Source organism: Macaca nemestrina, chromosome 13 (genome assembly GCF_043159975.1).
Source record: "Macaca nemestrina isolate mMacNem1 chromosome 13, mMacNem.hap1, whole genome shotgun sequence".
Lineage (NCBI taxonomy): Eukaryota > Metazoa > Chordata > Mammalia > Primates > Cercopithecidae > Macaca > Macaca nemestrina.
The window spans coordinates 120669552-120683478 of NC_092137.1; the positions used below are offsets into that span (position 1 = coordinate 120669552).

Genomic DNA, 13927 nt, shown 5'->3' on the forward strand with positions numbered 1-13927 from the left:
TAAATACACCACACAAAAGATAAGTACAGTATGATCTCTAACAGCAAAAGAAGATTGAAATTACCCAAATGTCTAATAGGAAATGACTGACAAAACTCTAATATATGACTTTAATGAAGTATTCGATATTTTTAATGTCAACTACAAAAATTTTATATTTTTTGATTTAAAAAATCAAGTGGGAAAATACTTGATTCTATATTAAGTAGAAAATTCAATATTCAACTTGTACAATAATATATTTATGCTTTAATTATTTTTAAGTATATAGTGAGAAGACTGGTAGGAAATATACCAAAATATTCAATGGTGCAAATATCTGGATGGCAAGAATGTTTCTTTTCCTTTCTTCTCCGTATTTTCCAAATTGTCTGTACTATGTCTGGAGAGTACAATATAGTCAGGTGCTCCTGACAGCCTCGGTTCAGACCCCCAGCCTCATACAAATGCGATAATGTATGCACATTTCTTGGTTCCCTGACCGGGAAGTGAGGTAACTGACGGAGGGCCGAGGCAGCCCCTTAGGCAGCTTAGGCCTGCCCTGTGGAGCATCCCTGCGGGGAACTGCGACCAGCCTGAGTGACCGGATCCAAAGAGCGCTCCCAGGTAGGCAACTGCCTCATCAGAGCAGCACCTAGCAGGCCCCCGCAGAGGATTAACACAGTGGCTGAACACCGGGAAGGTCCAGACCTCTGAAACTTGGTAAGACTGGTCTTTGGAACTTGCCCCACTCCATTTGAGTGGAAGTGTGGCCTGATTACCCACAGTGTGCCTGGATTAGCATTTTGTTCTGGTTTTGACTTGACTTGAATTGCTCAATACTTTGGTTTTGACTTGGCTTAAATTTCTTGATACTCAGATTTTGAATTTCGTGGCATTCTGATTTTGGTTTGGTATAAACGATAAAAGTGTGTGTGTGCCCTCTTTACCCGTTCTTTGTTTTGTGGTGAGTGTGTGTGGTGTGAGTGTGGCATTTTGTCTTGAGAAAATATGGGTCAGGTGCAAAATAAGCCCACCCCACTAGGAACTGTTGAAAATTTTTAAAAAAGGAAAAAAAGGAGGGAGGCAGAATTTATATAAAAAGAATGTCACATGGTAAATTCTTGTCTTGAAATAAATTAACTAGTTGTTTAAAAAAAAGTTTGTAATAAGTCAAAAAGTTGAGACATGTCAAAAAAATTGTCTGCAAAAGTCATAAAAGAAAACAGGTTAAAAAAATTTTATGCAAAAACTGTTGTATAATTTAAAAGTAATAAGGCCTCCTGAGTACTACTGAAGAAACATAAAAAAAGTAAAATACACCTTTGGTAAAATGATTATAAGTAGGCATAAGAATGTGGATTTTACGCCGGGCACGGTGGCTCCCGTCTGTAATCCCAGCACTTTGGGAGGCCGAGACGGGCGGATCATGAGGTCAGGAGATCAAGACCATCCTGGTTAACACGGTGAAACCCTGTTTCTACTAACATACAAAAAATTAGGTGGACGTGGTGGCGGACGCCTATAGTCCCAGCAACTCGGGAGGCTGAGGCAGGAGAATGGCGTGAACCCGGGAGGTGGAGCTTGCAGTGAGCCGAGATTGCGCCACTGCACTCCAGCCTGGACGAAAGAGCGAGACTCCGTCTCAAGAAAAAAAAAAAAAAAGAATGTGGATTTTGACCTACATTAAAAGGTTAAAAAATTATTGTTTTGAAAGTTTAAGCAAGTTTTAAAACATTAGTTGTAAAAAAATTCTGTGTGTAAACATATTAGCTAAAATTAAAAAGGTATTATCCAGTTTTTCTGTGAACTGGGCATTAAAATAAAAATACAACAGGTTTTTCTTAAAGCATCAACCTGCTCTTTAACAAAAATTATAAAAGGTTAAAAAGAGTCTATAAAATCTTACCTTATAGTCAAACATGAAAAATTGGATAAATATGTCTACAAGTTTTTATTAAAATTAAGTTTAACATTAATAACACACTAATATAAAGGTAAAATTTAGCTTATCTGGTATAAAAATCATACAAGAAGCATTATTAAATATAAAATGGTGTTTAGCTTTCTTTGGTCTAAAAACTAATAAAGATAGGTGCTAAAGGAAACATTCATTTTACTAGAGGATCATAGAAGTTAAAGACTTAAACTTTGGCAATTAAGACAGCATACCAAGATGCAAATGCCTGGTTAAAACGGATCAAATATTCCATCTTCACGTTAAACAAAAGCAGTTGTTATGCTTGTGCACATGGCAGGCCAGAGGCCCGGAGAAGGTGGTCCTCCAGTCGACCAGGCGTGGACTGCATGGTAGCTCTTTTCCAGGATTCTACAGCCTGGAGTAATAAGTCATGCCAGGCTCTCTCTGCTATATCCCAAAGTCCCTGCGGGTCAGCCCCCGAGGGCCATCCAGCTTCCATCTCCCAACAGTAAGTTCACTTCGTGTCTCTCACGTCAGGGAGGAGACTTAGCATTCCTTGGAGACCTGACGGGATGCAGTCAGCTTAAGAAATTTCAAGAGCTTATCAATCAGTCAACCCTTGTTCATCCCCAAGTGGATGTGTGTGGTATTGTGGTGGACCTTTACTGGGCACTCTGACGAATAACTAGAGTGGCACTTGTGCTTTAGTCCATTTGGCTATCCCTTTCACCCTGGCATTTCATCAACCAGAGCAAAATACTAATACTAATACTAATAATAATAATAATAAGACATCATAAAGTGAGAGAAGCCCCTTATAGGTCTTTCAACTCTCACATCTATTTAGATGTAATTAAAGCCCCGCAAAGAACACCAGATCAATTTAAAGCTTGAAATCAAATAGTTACAGGATTAAAGTCAACATTTTGGCAGATCACAGTCAATAAAAATGTAGACTAAATAAACTGCATCTATTACAACCAACAGCAATGAGCTTCTCATGAGTTAAAAAGAAAAACTCATGTCGGCCCCAGCCCTGAGGCTACCTGACCTGACAAAACTCTTTACACTCTATGTGTCAGAAAAATAAAATAAAATAAAAAATGGCAGCTGAAGTTTTAACTCAGACTGTGGGGCCCTGGCCAAGGCCAGTGGCCTCTCTCTCAAAACAACTAGACAAGGTTTCCAAAGCCTGGCCCCCATGTCCAAGGACCCTGGCAGCAATGGCCCTGTTAGCACAAGAAGCAGATAAGCTAACTCTTAGGCAAAACCTAAACATAAAGTCCCCCCATGCTGTGGTGATTTTAACAAATACCAAAGGACACCATTTGCTAATAAATGCTAGACTAACTGGATACCAAAGCTTGCTCTGTAAAAATCCCCGCATAACCATTGAAGTTTGTAACACCCTAAACCCCGCCACCTTGCTCCTGGTCTCAGAGAGCCCAGTTAAACATAACTGTGTAAAAGTACTGGACTCAGTTTATTCTAGTGGGCACAACCTCCGAGACCTCCTTAAACATCAGTAGATTGGGGGCTGTACGTGGATGGGAGCAGCCTCGCCAACCCCTGCAAAGTGCCTCTGAAGAGGACGACAAGCCCTGCTGCAGTCACACCCGGAAGCTGACTGGTCCACGCACAGCCGAAGCATGAGGAAACTCATCGCGGGACTCATTTTCCTTAAAATTTGGACTTGTATGATAAGGACTTCAACTGACCTTCCTCAGACTGAGGGCTGTTCCCAGTATATACATCAAGTCACTGAGGTAGGACAAAAGATTGCTACGGTCCTATTATTTTATGGTTATTATAAGTGCACCAGGACTCTAAAAGAAACTTGTTTGTATAATGACACCCAGTACAAGATATGTAATCCGGGAAGTAACCAGCCCGATGTGTGCTACGACCCCTCTGAACCTCCCATGATCACAGCTTTTAAAATAAAATTAAGGACTGGTCCTTTTCTAAGTAACACAAGTAAAGTAATAGCTAAAACAGAAAAAAGAGGGGTCCCCAAAAATGTAACCTTAAAATCTGACGCCTGTGCCACTATGAATAATAAGCAGCCTGGGATGGGATGTGGTTCTGTAGATTGGGGAAAAAGTTACACAGCAGAAAATAAGTGTATCTGTCAAGAATCATATTTATGTGAGATGTGTCAATACTGGTCTTATGTCATTTGGGCTACTTAAAAAAAATAAAAATAAAAATAAAAAAGATCCTGTTTAGCTCCAAAAAGGAGAAGGCAGCTCCTCCTGTACGAGTGGAAGCTGCAACCCCTTAAAATTAATAATTACAAATCCCTTAAACCCAAGGTAAAAAAAAAAAAAAAAAAAAAAAAAAAAAAAAAAAAAAAAAAAAAGAACATGTATCTCTGGGCATCAAAAAAAAAAGGACTAGGTCCTAGAGTAAATATCTTAGTAAAAGAGGAGGTTCGTAAACTCTCTCCAGAACTAGTATTTCAGACTTTCTATGATAAACTAAATGTGCCAGTACCAGAGACTCCAGGAAAAACCAGAAATTTGTTTCTGCAATTAGTTGAGCATGTAGCCCAGTCTCTAAATGTCACTTCATGTTATGTTTGTGAAAAAAACTGTAATAAGAGATCAATGGCCACAGGAAGCCTGAGAATTAGTTCCTGCAGACCCAGTTCCTGATGAATTTCTGGCCCAAAAGAACCACCCTGACAATTTTTAGGTTCTAAAATTCTCAATTATTAGACAGTAATGCAGAGCTAGAGAAGGAAAAGGATTCACTGATCCTGTAGGGCAGCTTAATTGTCTTAGGCAAAAGCTGTATAATAGTACCACAAAAACAGTCCCACCCAGAATTCCACCAGGGCTAGACTGCCCCCACCGGGTTATACTGGATATGTAGACATAGAGCCTATGCTAAGCTGCCTGACCAGTAGACAGGTGGTTGTGTTATTGGCACTATTAAGCCATCTTTCTTCTTACTGCCCATAAAAACAGGTGAACTTCTGAGCTTCCCTGTCTATGCTTCCCACGGAAAACAAAGCATAGCCATAGGTAATTAAAAAAATGATAAATGACCTCCTAAAAATCATACAATACTATAGGCCTGCCACTTAGACACAAGATGGCTCATAGGAATACTGGACCCCCATTTACATGCTCAACCGAATCATATGGCTGCAAGCTGTTTTAAAAATCATCACTAATAAAACTGGTCAAGCCTTGACTATTCTGGCCTGGCGAGAAACTCGGATAAGAAATGCTATCTATCAAAATAGATTGGCTCTCGACTACTTGCTAGCAGCTGAAAAAGAGGTCTATAAGAAATTTAACCTTACTAATTACTATCTACACACAGATAATCAAAGGCAAGTCGTTAAAGACATAGTTAAAAATATGACAAAACTGGCACATGTACCCGTGCAAGTGTGGCACAGACTTAATCCGGGAGCCATGTTTGAAAATTAGTTCCCAGCACTAAGAAGATTTAAAACTCTTATAATAAAAGTTATAATAGTAATAACCTGCTTACTGCTCCCTTGTTTGCTACCTGTACTTCTTCAAATGATAAAAAAGCTTCATCACTACCTTAATTCACCAAAATGCTTCAGCACAAGTGTACTATATGAATCACTATCAATCTATTGCACAAAAAGACAGAAGTAGCAAAAATAAGAGTGAGAATTCCCACTAATAAAAAGTGAGAGTCTCAAAAGGGGGGAAATGAAGAAAGAGAGAGCCACTCTCATATTGTTTTATACTCAGTACCTGTTTTAAGAAAAAACAAGGAAGCAAAACCAAAGACAGGTAGCCTGGCGTCAGGCCCAAAACCAGGCCTGGGCCTGCCTGGCCTAAACCCAGTAGTTAAAAATCAACTCATGACTTAGAAACTGATATTATCCATAGATTCCCAGCATTGTATAAAAGAACATTGTGAAACTCCCTGCTCTGTTCTGTTTCACTCTGACCACTGGTGCATGCAGCCCCTGTCACGTACCCCTTGCTTGCTCAAATCAATCATGACCCTTCATGTGAAATCTTTAGTGTTGTGAGCCCTTAAAAGGGACAGAAATTGTGCACTTGGGGAGCTCGGATTTTAAGGCGGTAGCTCGCCGATGCTCCCAGCTGAATAAAGCTGTTCCCTCTACAACTCGGCGTCTGAGAGGTTTTGTCTGCGGCTCGTCCTGCTACATCACAACCACCTTCTGTTTTGGTTTCCCCATCACTAAAATGAAAATAATAATGGTGCCTACTCCATGGGAGTATGTTATGAAGATCGAGTGAGCTGGAATTTGGTAAGAGGCTGGAAGAGGACCTGGCACATACAAAGCAACCTGTAATATATTTGTCCAATTTAAAATAAGAATAAAATGAAACAGGACAAATATTTATTTACAGATACAATCCAAGGAATCTTGTCTGAAATAGAAGTCTGGAGTGTACAGATGGAAAGGGTACACTGTATGCCAGGGAAAATGGACCATGGCAGCCAGCACTGAGACAAATCCTAACACTTAATGGACTTTAAAGATCAAAAAAGAATTTTGGGGGCAACCAGGCAAAAAGGTAAAGTCACTTATAAAAGAAAAACGAATCGAGCTGGCCTCGGATTTCTCCTCAGCAACATGCAGCAGAGAGGATGTGGGAGCCCAGCTCCTGAGCCACTCAAGGGAGGAAAGTGAGCCAAGGGCGTCATAGCAGCCAGGCTGTCCTTTCAGTGTGTAAAGACTGCAGAGAAGGACATTCGAAAACTCTGTGGATAACCAGGTGTGGTGGCTCAGGCCTGTAATCCCAGCACTTTGGGAGGCTGAGGCGGGTGGATCACTTGAGGTCAGGAGTTCATGACCAGCCTGGCCACATGGTGAAACCCCATCTCCACTAAAATACAAAATTTAGCCCGGTGTGGTGGCGGGCGCATGTAATTCCAGTTACTAGGGAGACTGAGGCAGGAGAATCTCTTGAACCCAGGAAGTGGAGGTTGCAGTGACCCAAGATCGTGCCACTGCACTCCAGCCTGGGTGACACAGAGAGACTCCCTCTCAAAACAAACAAACAAACAAACAAACAAACAAATATATATATATATATTTGATATAACTCAACATATACATATTATCATTTTGATTTATCCTCTATATTTAAAATTGTTAATGTGATGATTTATATGTTTTACACTAAGTCCTTGGAATCTAGTGTGTATTTTACATTCACAGCACATCTCACTTTGGACTCACTCCATTCTGAGTGCTCTCCAGCCACATATGGCCAGGGGCTTCCAAATTGTACTCTAGAGCTGCATGCCTCACTCAAGAGCCTGCCAACTCTTCATTTATCATTCTCCAGCATCTATTCTTGAAGTGTTATTTTAGAACATCAAAAACAAAGTAACTAATGAAGTTATCTCAGTGGTCTCCACCTCCACAGAAGAGCCATCTGTGTTAGGATTTAACATCATACCCCTGGCACTTACAGAAGGTCACATTTATGCACATGGATGGATCACATTCTGCGATGATAATCTGTTTTCCCCTCTCTCCTCCTCCACATTGGAGCAGATACCAGGCTCATTGCAAACTTTCCCCCAGGGAGGCTGATGGCAGTGTAGAAAGATGAAGTCGGTCGCAAGACGTTCCAGCTTTTTTAAGCCTAAACCCCTAGGAGAGGTATTAGGGTTTACAAAGCAGGTAGCTTTGAAGAAGCAGGCAGGAGCAAGGCTTTTTCTCAGATAAAAGGGAGCTTGCCTTTGGCTTGGGGGAGAACAGGAGACAGGCCCCAAGAGAAGACAAGAACTGGCCTCAGTTCTTTGCAGCACCCTGGGAGGAAGTCTGCGTGGCGGGAATCCAGAGGCGCAGGGCAGGGTCTACACAAGACTTACACATCCGTAGTCCAGCCCAGGAACAGCACAGAGATGTTCAGCCTGAAGCGGCAGTAAGGCAGGGACAAGGGGTATTTATGTGGTGATTTTCCAGAACAGATATCCAACGACTAGAACCCACCTCCTGATGCATAAACGCTGCGCAGGGTCTCAAACTGTGGGTAAAGCTCGGGTTGGGGACAAGGACTGAGCTTAATTTCCCACCCAACCAGAGGAGAGGAGACTGGAATAAAAAATTAAACTGAATTCTAGAAATCAAAGTAAGTAATCGGCCTTGTTTTGGTGACCAGAAATTCAAATCTGCCACTTAGGAGGCCTCACCTGGGTCTGCCAGGACCTCAGGCAGTGCCACCTACACAACCAATGCACTGGAGCCAGTTCTTCCAGAGGGGACAGCTAAGACCATCACTAACTGGTGGGCAGAGACGGGTGTGCCTCCCGGAAGTCACTGCTGACTTGGAGAACATCATGATAAGATTAAGGTTCAAAGAATTTCACAGAATATTTTTAAGCCCTGGTCAGGTGCAAAGTGGCCAGCAGGAAGGCCACTTGGAGTTTGCTTAAAAGATGAGTTTCCCTGACTCCCAAGAATGCCCAGTGATACAGTTTGGATGTCTGTCCTCTGCAAATATCATGTTGACATGTGATTGCCAGTACTGGAGATGGGACCTGGTGGAAGGTGTGTGGGTGACAAGGGCAGATCCCTCCTGAATGACTTGGTGCCCTCCCTCTCCGTGGTAATGAGTTTCCATGAGATGTGATAGTTAAAAAGAGTCCGAGTCCTCCCCCTTCCCACTCCCTCTCTCACCATGTAATGCACTGGCTCCCCCTTTGCCTGCTGCCATGTTTAAAAGGCTTTCAGAAGCTTCCTGAGGCCTTACCAGGAGCTGAGCAGATGCTGGTGCCCTGCTTGCACAGCCTGCAGAACCCTGAACCAAATAAACCTCTTTTCTTTATAAATTACTCAGCTTCAGGTATTCCTTTGTAGCAGTGCAAAACGGACACATACACACAGAAAGAGAGGGGCATAGAAGACGGTTTTTCAGGGCTGTTTCAGATTCTGAAGCAAAAAGGTCTCCTTCAGCAGCACCAGATGGAACACCGCCAACCAGAGCGGATGAAAAGTGTCACCACATTTAAACAATGAGCGGCTGCTATGTGTCAAAAGCTTTCAGAAGCTAGGTAGGAGGAATGTCAACAGATTCCCTGAGAGCCAGGTGCCAAGGCAAGGAGACCCTGCTACCTGCCCATCAGGCCCACCTCTTAACTGGCCATTGGTGAGGGGGCCTGGGGCATAGGCCACAAGACTGTGGACAGGGGAAACTGAGACCCCAGGGCAAGAATGGGGAAAATGTTGCCCAGTCTTGGAAAAGGATCTTTTCCAAGGAAAATTCCTAGATTCAGGGAAGCTTAATGTGCCTGTCTTATTTTGTTTATGGGTTAGATGAATATTAATACTTCACGGTAGACACAGGCCAGGAAGAAAATCTACACTCATTAACAGAGAAGGGCAGACAAGCTGCTGGGGGCTGGGTGGCTCAGAGGAGCACCAAGCGGGAGCATCGCTCTGGTCCCATAATAATCTGTATTCCATTGGTGCCCCTGACCCTCTCCAGCAGACAGCCAAGACCCTCATAAAGAGAGAAAGAGGCAGGAACGCCCTCACGCAGAGAAGTATGGGAGGGAAGATGCTGGCTCCTCAACAGAGCACCCACCTCCCCCGCTCAATGCCCCAGGAGTGGGAACAGCGGCAGGGACCCAGCCAACTCTGGGCTGAAACAAGGGGAAGGACAGGTACAAGGAGCAGAGGCTTAAAAGACAAGTGGCAGCTTCCAGTCAGCAGCATCTGCCAGACTAAACTTCCGACAATCCGTAAATCCAAGCCAAAGATCCTGCTCTCACCAGGGAGGGGAGCTCATCTGAGGCTGGGGGAGCATTCCCGGATGGGACGGATCAGCGCTGGGAGGAAGCAGAATCTCTGAGGCAGGCAGTCATCCCTGGCAGTAAAAGGTGAGACGACTGCCACATGCCCACGTCCGGGCATCCAGCTTTTGGGGCCCTGGGATTCTGACCACCCGGCCAGGTAGCTGCACCAAGGGCCTGGGAGCCCAGTGCAGGCCAGCAACCGAGCCCCACCCTCACGCAGGTGAGTAGTTATTCCTTTCTAGAAACATTAAGATTTGCTTAAGGAGCACGGATGGTGGAGACTATGTCATAAGACATTATGAGATCTGCACTCCCGCCCACACACATTTCCTTTGTCATCACTCTGCTTCCTGGGCTCAGGGGGCATACGCAGCAGGGGAAGACAGGAATTCTGCACGTTCTCCCCCAGTGTGTAAGAAAATGCGGGTGAGCTCATGAAAAAATACAATTACGGAATTTCTAATGGATCTCTCTAGCATTCGGGAGTTTGTGAACAGACATTCTCGCCTGCTCCGGTTTCTGGACCTTCCCAAATTACCACTAAAAGGTACTGTCCTGTCTATGGCTGGTATGCTGCAGCAGATGCCTCAACAAGCAGCCTAAAAGGGCAGACGGGAGACACTGGCCACAGAATGCTTCCCAGAAAGGTAATGTTTACATGGAAGGAAGCAGGGAAGCAAAGGAGCATCTTCCAGAGCTTACGTGAAAGCAGGTGCATATGGCCCAAGAGATGGCAGACGTTCAGACAGAGCTTGAAAACGAGGTGCATGTGGAAGGGGGAAGTGGATGGGGTTAGAAGGCGGGAGCCCTGCTGAGTAGGAGCCGTGTTGGAGCCCGAGGCGAAGGGGAGCAATGCGGTACGCACCCCTGCACACATGATGGCATGGATTTGCAATGGGTAATTTGTTCCCAGAACATTAAAGTAGTTGAAAAAAATTCTAGAAAATTAAAAAGTTGGCCGGGCGCGGTGGCTCAAGCCTGTAATCCCAGCACTTTGGGAGGCCGAGACGGGCGGATCACGAGGTCAGGAGATCAAGACCATCCTGGCTAACACGGTGAAACCCCGTCTCTACTAAAAAAATACAAAAAAAACTAGCCGGGCGAGGTGGCGGGCGCCTGTAGTCCCAGCTACTCGGGAGGCTGAGGCAGGAGAATGGCGTGAACCCGGGAGGCGGAGCTTGCAGTGAGCTGAGATCCGGCCACTGCACTCCAGTCTGGGCGGCAGAGCGAGACTCCGTCTCAAAAAAAAAAAAAAAAGAAAAGAAAATTAAAAAGTAAAAATGTTAAAATTTACACCGTTTCATTTGTACCAAAACAGAATTTATTATTTTACACTACTAATCTTGATGGAAACAAATTCATCAACTAAAAAGTATGTTCTGGTCGGGCGCCATGGCTCACACCTGTAATCCCAGCACTTTGGGAGGCCAAGGCGGGTGGATCACGAGGTCAGGAGATCGAGACCATCCTGGCTAACACGGTGAAACCCCGTCTCTACTAAAAAAAGAGTACAAAAAAATTATCCGGGCGTGGTAGCAGGCGCCTGTAGTCCCAGCTACTCCGGAGGCTGAGGCAGGAGAATGGCGTGAACCCGGGAGGCGGAGCTTGCAGTGAGCCGAGATTACACCACTGCACTCCAGCCTGGGCGACAGAGCGAGACTCCCTCTCAAAAAAAAAAGGATGTTCTAAGTCTAGTTCTTACTTCATTTTCAACTCAGAGTTGTAAATTATAAGAAATGTGAGAAAGTAACTTTGAAAGTATGTGTGATGAATAAAAACTTTAGCGAGAGATATGTACTCCCAAAATACTTAAAATAGTGCATTAATACACATTTTAATTGTTCAAGATTTTTTAACTTAATAACCTAGAAACAAATTATCATTACAAATAATAAATAACAGCATATATATAGAAGCACACGTTTCTCCTCTTGCCTCAGGCTCCAATATGGCCTCACAGAGTCTTGTTGGAACCCGTCTTTATTTGAAATTGTGATATTTTCATCATCATGGATTTTTGCGGCATTAACTCTGGCTTTTTAAAATATTGTGTCAAAATTTCAACAAGCACATGAAAAGCTGCTCAAAATAATGAATCAGTAGGGAAATCCAAATTAAAACCACAATGAGATATTGCCTCACACCCATTAGGATGGCTACTATCAAAAACAGAGAAAATAACAAGTGCTGGCCAGGATGAGTGAAATTTGTGCACTGTTGGTAGGAATGTAAAATGGTATAGCCGCTATGGAAAACAGTGTGAAGGTTTCTGGAAAAAAATTAAAAACAGAATCCCCATATAGGATTCAGAACTTCCATTCTGAGTATATATCCCAAAGAATGAAAAGCAGAATCTCAGAGATATTTTGTACACCCGTGTTCATAACATTATTCCCAACAGACAAAAGGTAGAAGCAACCCAGGAGTCCGTTGGTGGATGAATGAGTGAACGAGATGTGGCGCATCCATGATGAATGAGTGAACGAGATGTGGCGCATCCATGATGAATGAGTGAACGAGATGTGGCGCATCCATGATGAATGAGTGAACGAGATGTGGCGCATCCATGATGAATGAGTGAACGAGATGTGGCGCATCCATGATGAATGAGTGAACGAGATGTGGCACATCCACACGGTGGAATATTATCTGCCTTCAAAAGGAAGGAAATTCTGGCACATATTACAACATAGATGAAACTTGAGAACATTATGCTAAGTGAAATAGGCCAGTGGCAGAAAGACAAATACTGTATAATTGCACTTATTTATGAGATACCTACAGTAGTCACATTCAGAAAGGAGACAGAAAGTAAGTAGAAGGTCGGTTGCTAGGGGTGAGGGTGGGACAAATGGGGTGCTGTGATTTGAATATATGTGTCCCTCCAAAATTCATACATTGGAACCTAATACCCAATGTTACAGTATTAAGAGTGGGGCCTTTGGGGAAGTAATTAAGTCATAAGGATGGAGCCCTCCTGAATAAGATTAGTGCTCTTATAAAAGAGGCTGAAGGGAGTGTCCAGTTCACTTTTTTTTTTTTTTTTTTTTGGCCCTTTCATCTCCTCTGCCTTGTGCGGGCACAGCATTCCTCCCCTCCCAAAGATACAGCAGCAAGGCACAGTCTGGGAAGCAGAGTGAGCCTTCACCAGACACCAAATCTGCTAGTGCCCTGATCTCCGATTTCCCAGCCTCCAGAACTGTGAGAAGTAAGTTTCTCTTTATAAATTACCCAGTCTAGGATATTTTACTCTAGCAGCAGGAACAGATGCAGACATCGGAAGCTACTGTTTGATGGGCACAGGGTTTCAGTTTGGGAAGATGGAAAGGGTGGTGATGGGTGTACAGCAATGGGAATGTCCTTAACACTACTGAACTCTCAGCTTAAGAGTGGTTCAGATAGCACATTTAGGGTACATATGATTTACTATAATTTTTAAAAAAACATTCTTTATCTTAACTGCAGAGTTTCTTTTTTTTTGTATTGGTACAGAGCATGGTGTCGTGGTAAGTCACACCCTGAAAGCCTGTTACCTGGAATCCAAAAAGTCAATAATAGCAGGAAATTCCTTCAGATTGCCAGCAAAGTCCTCTGCGCTATGCTTCTCCAACGCCTTACTTGAGAGTCTCTATTTTCTATACAATAGAGGGGGAAATAATGTAAGAAGTCACTCCCCCACCAAACAAGAGGGTGGCCTGAGAAAAGTGATGCTGGAAAAAGCTTGAAGCAGCTGATGTGGCAACGGAGAGAGACGTGATCAGGTAACGGGAAGAAACCTGCCTCTGAGGCCCAGGTGAGGTGGGAAATCACACATTTTCCAAATCAAAACAGTCTGTCAAGGTTTCTGGGCAGTTTGAGTGGGAGAGGTAGGCTTTGAAATGTTGGCATTTCTGGGACACTGTGATGGACAGAGGAGACAAGATTCATGTACCTAGGATTTGGGATTCTCCCCCCAGATTCAGATGTGATCACTGAAATGGACTGAGAACAGCAATCCATGCCAAGCATTTTGTTCTAAGAAAAGTGTTTTTGTATGTAATTTGCATGCTTCAAAAGGTTAGTAAGATGGTAGTTGCTGAAAATGCAAGCTATGCAGTTTGTATTTCCCTTTATAACTAAGTTGCCAAGGAATCCAGAGACCAAGACTAAACCCCCTTTCCAGTAATTGGCCCACCTTGGGTTGCTGGTAACATCTCACATTCTTTGCCCTGATTAAATCATTGCCCACTAGGGTTAATCTTGTGAAATACT

The 13927-nt window shown here is 43.5% G+C and overlaps 1 protein-coding gene and 1 long non-coding RNA gene across 4 annotated transcripts in view; one reads left to right on the forward strand and one right to left on the reverse strand.

The window, feature by feature from the left end:
- LOC105490064 (von Willebrand factor A domain containing 3B) overlaps positions 1–13927 on the reverse strand; it is a 248703-nt gene that overhangs the window by 183167 nt on the left and 51609 nt on the right. The window lies entirely within an intron of this gene.
- LOC139357979 (uncharacterized) lies at positions 10098–13300 on the forward strand. The gene is made up of 3 exons (XR_011612126.1): positions 10098–10323; positions 12762–12884; positions 13169–13300. It is a non-coding gene; the product is annotated as an uncharacterized lncRNA (long non-coding RNA).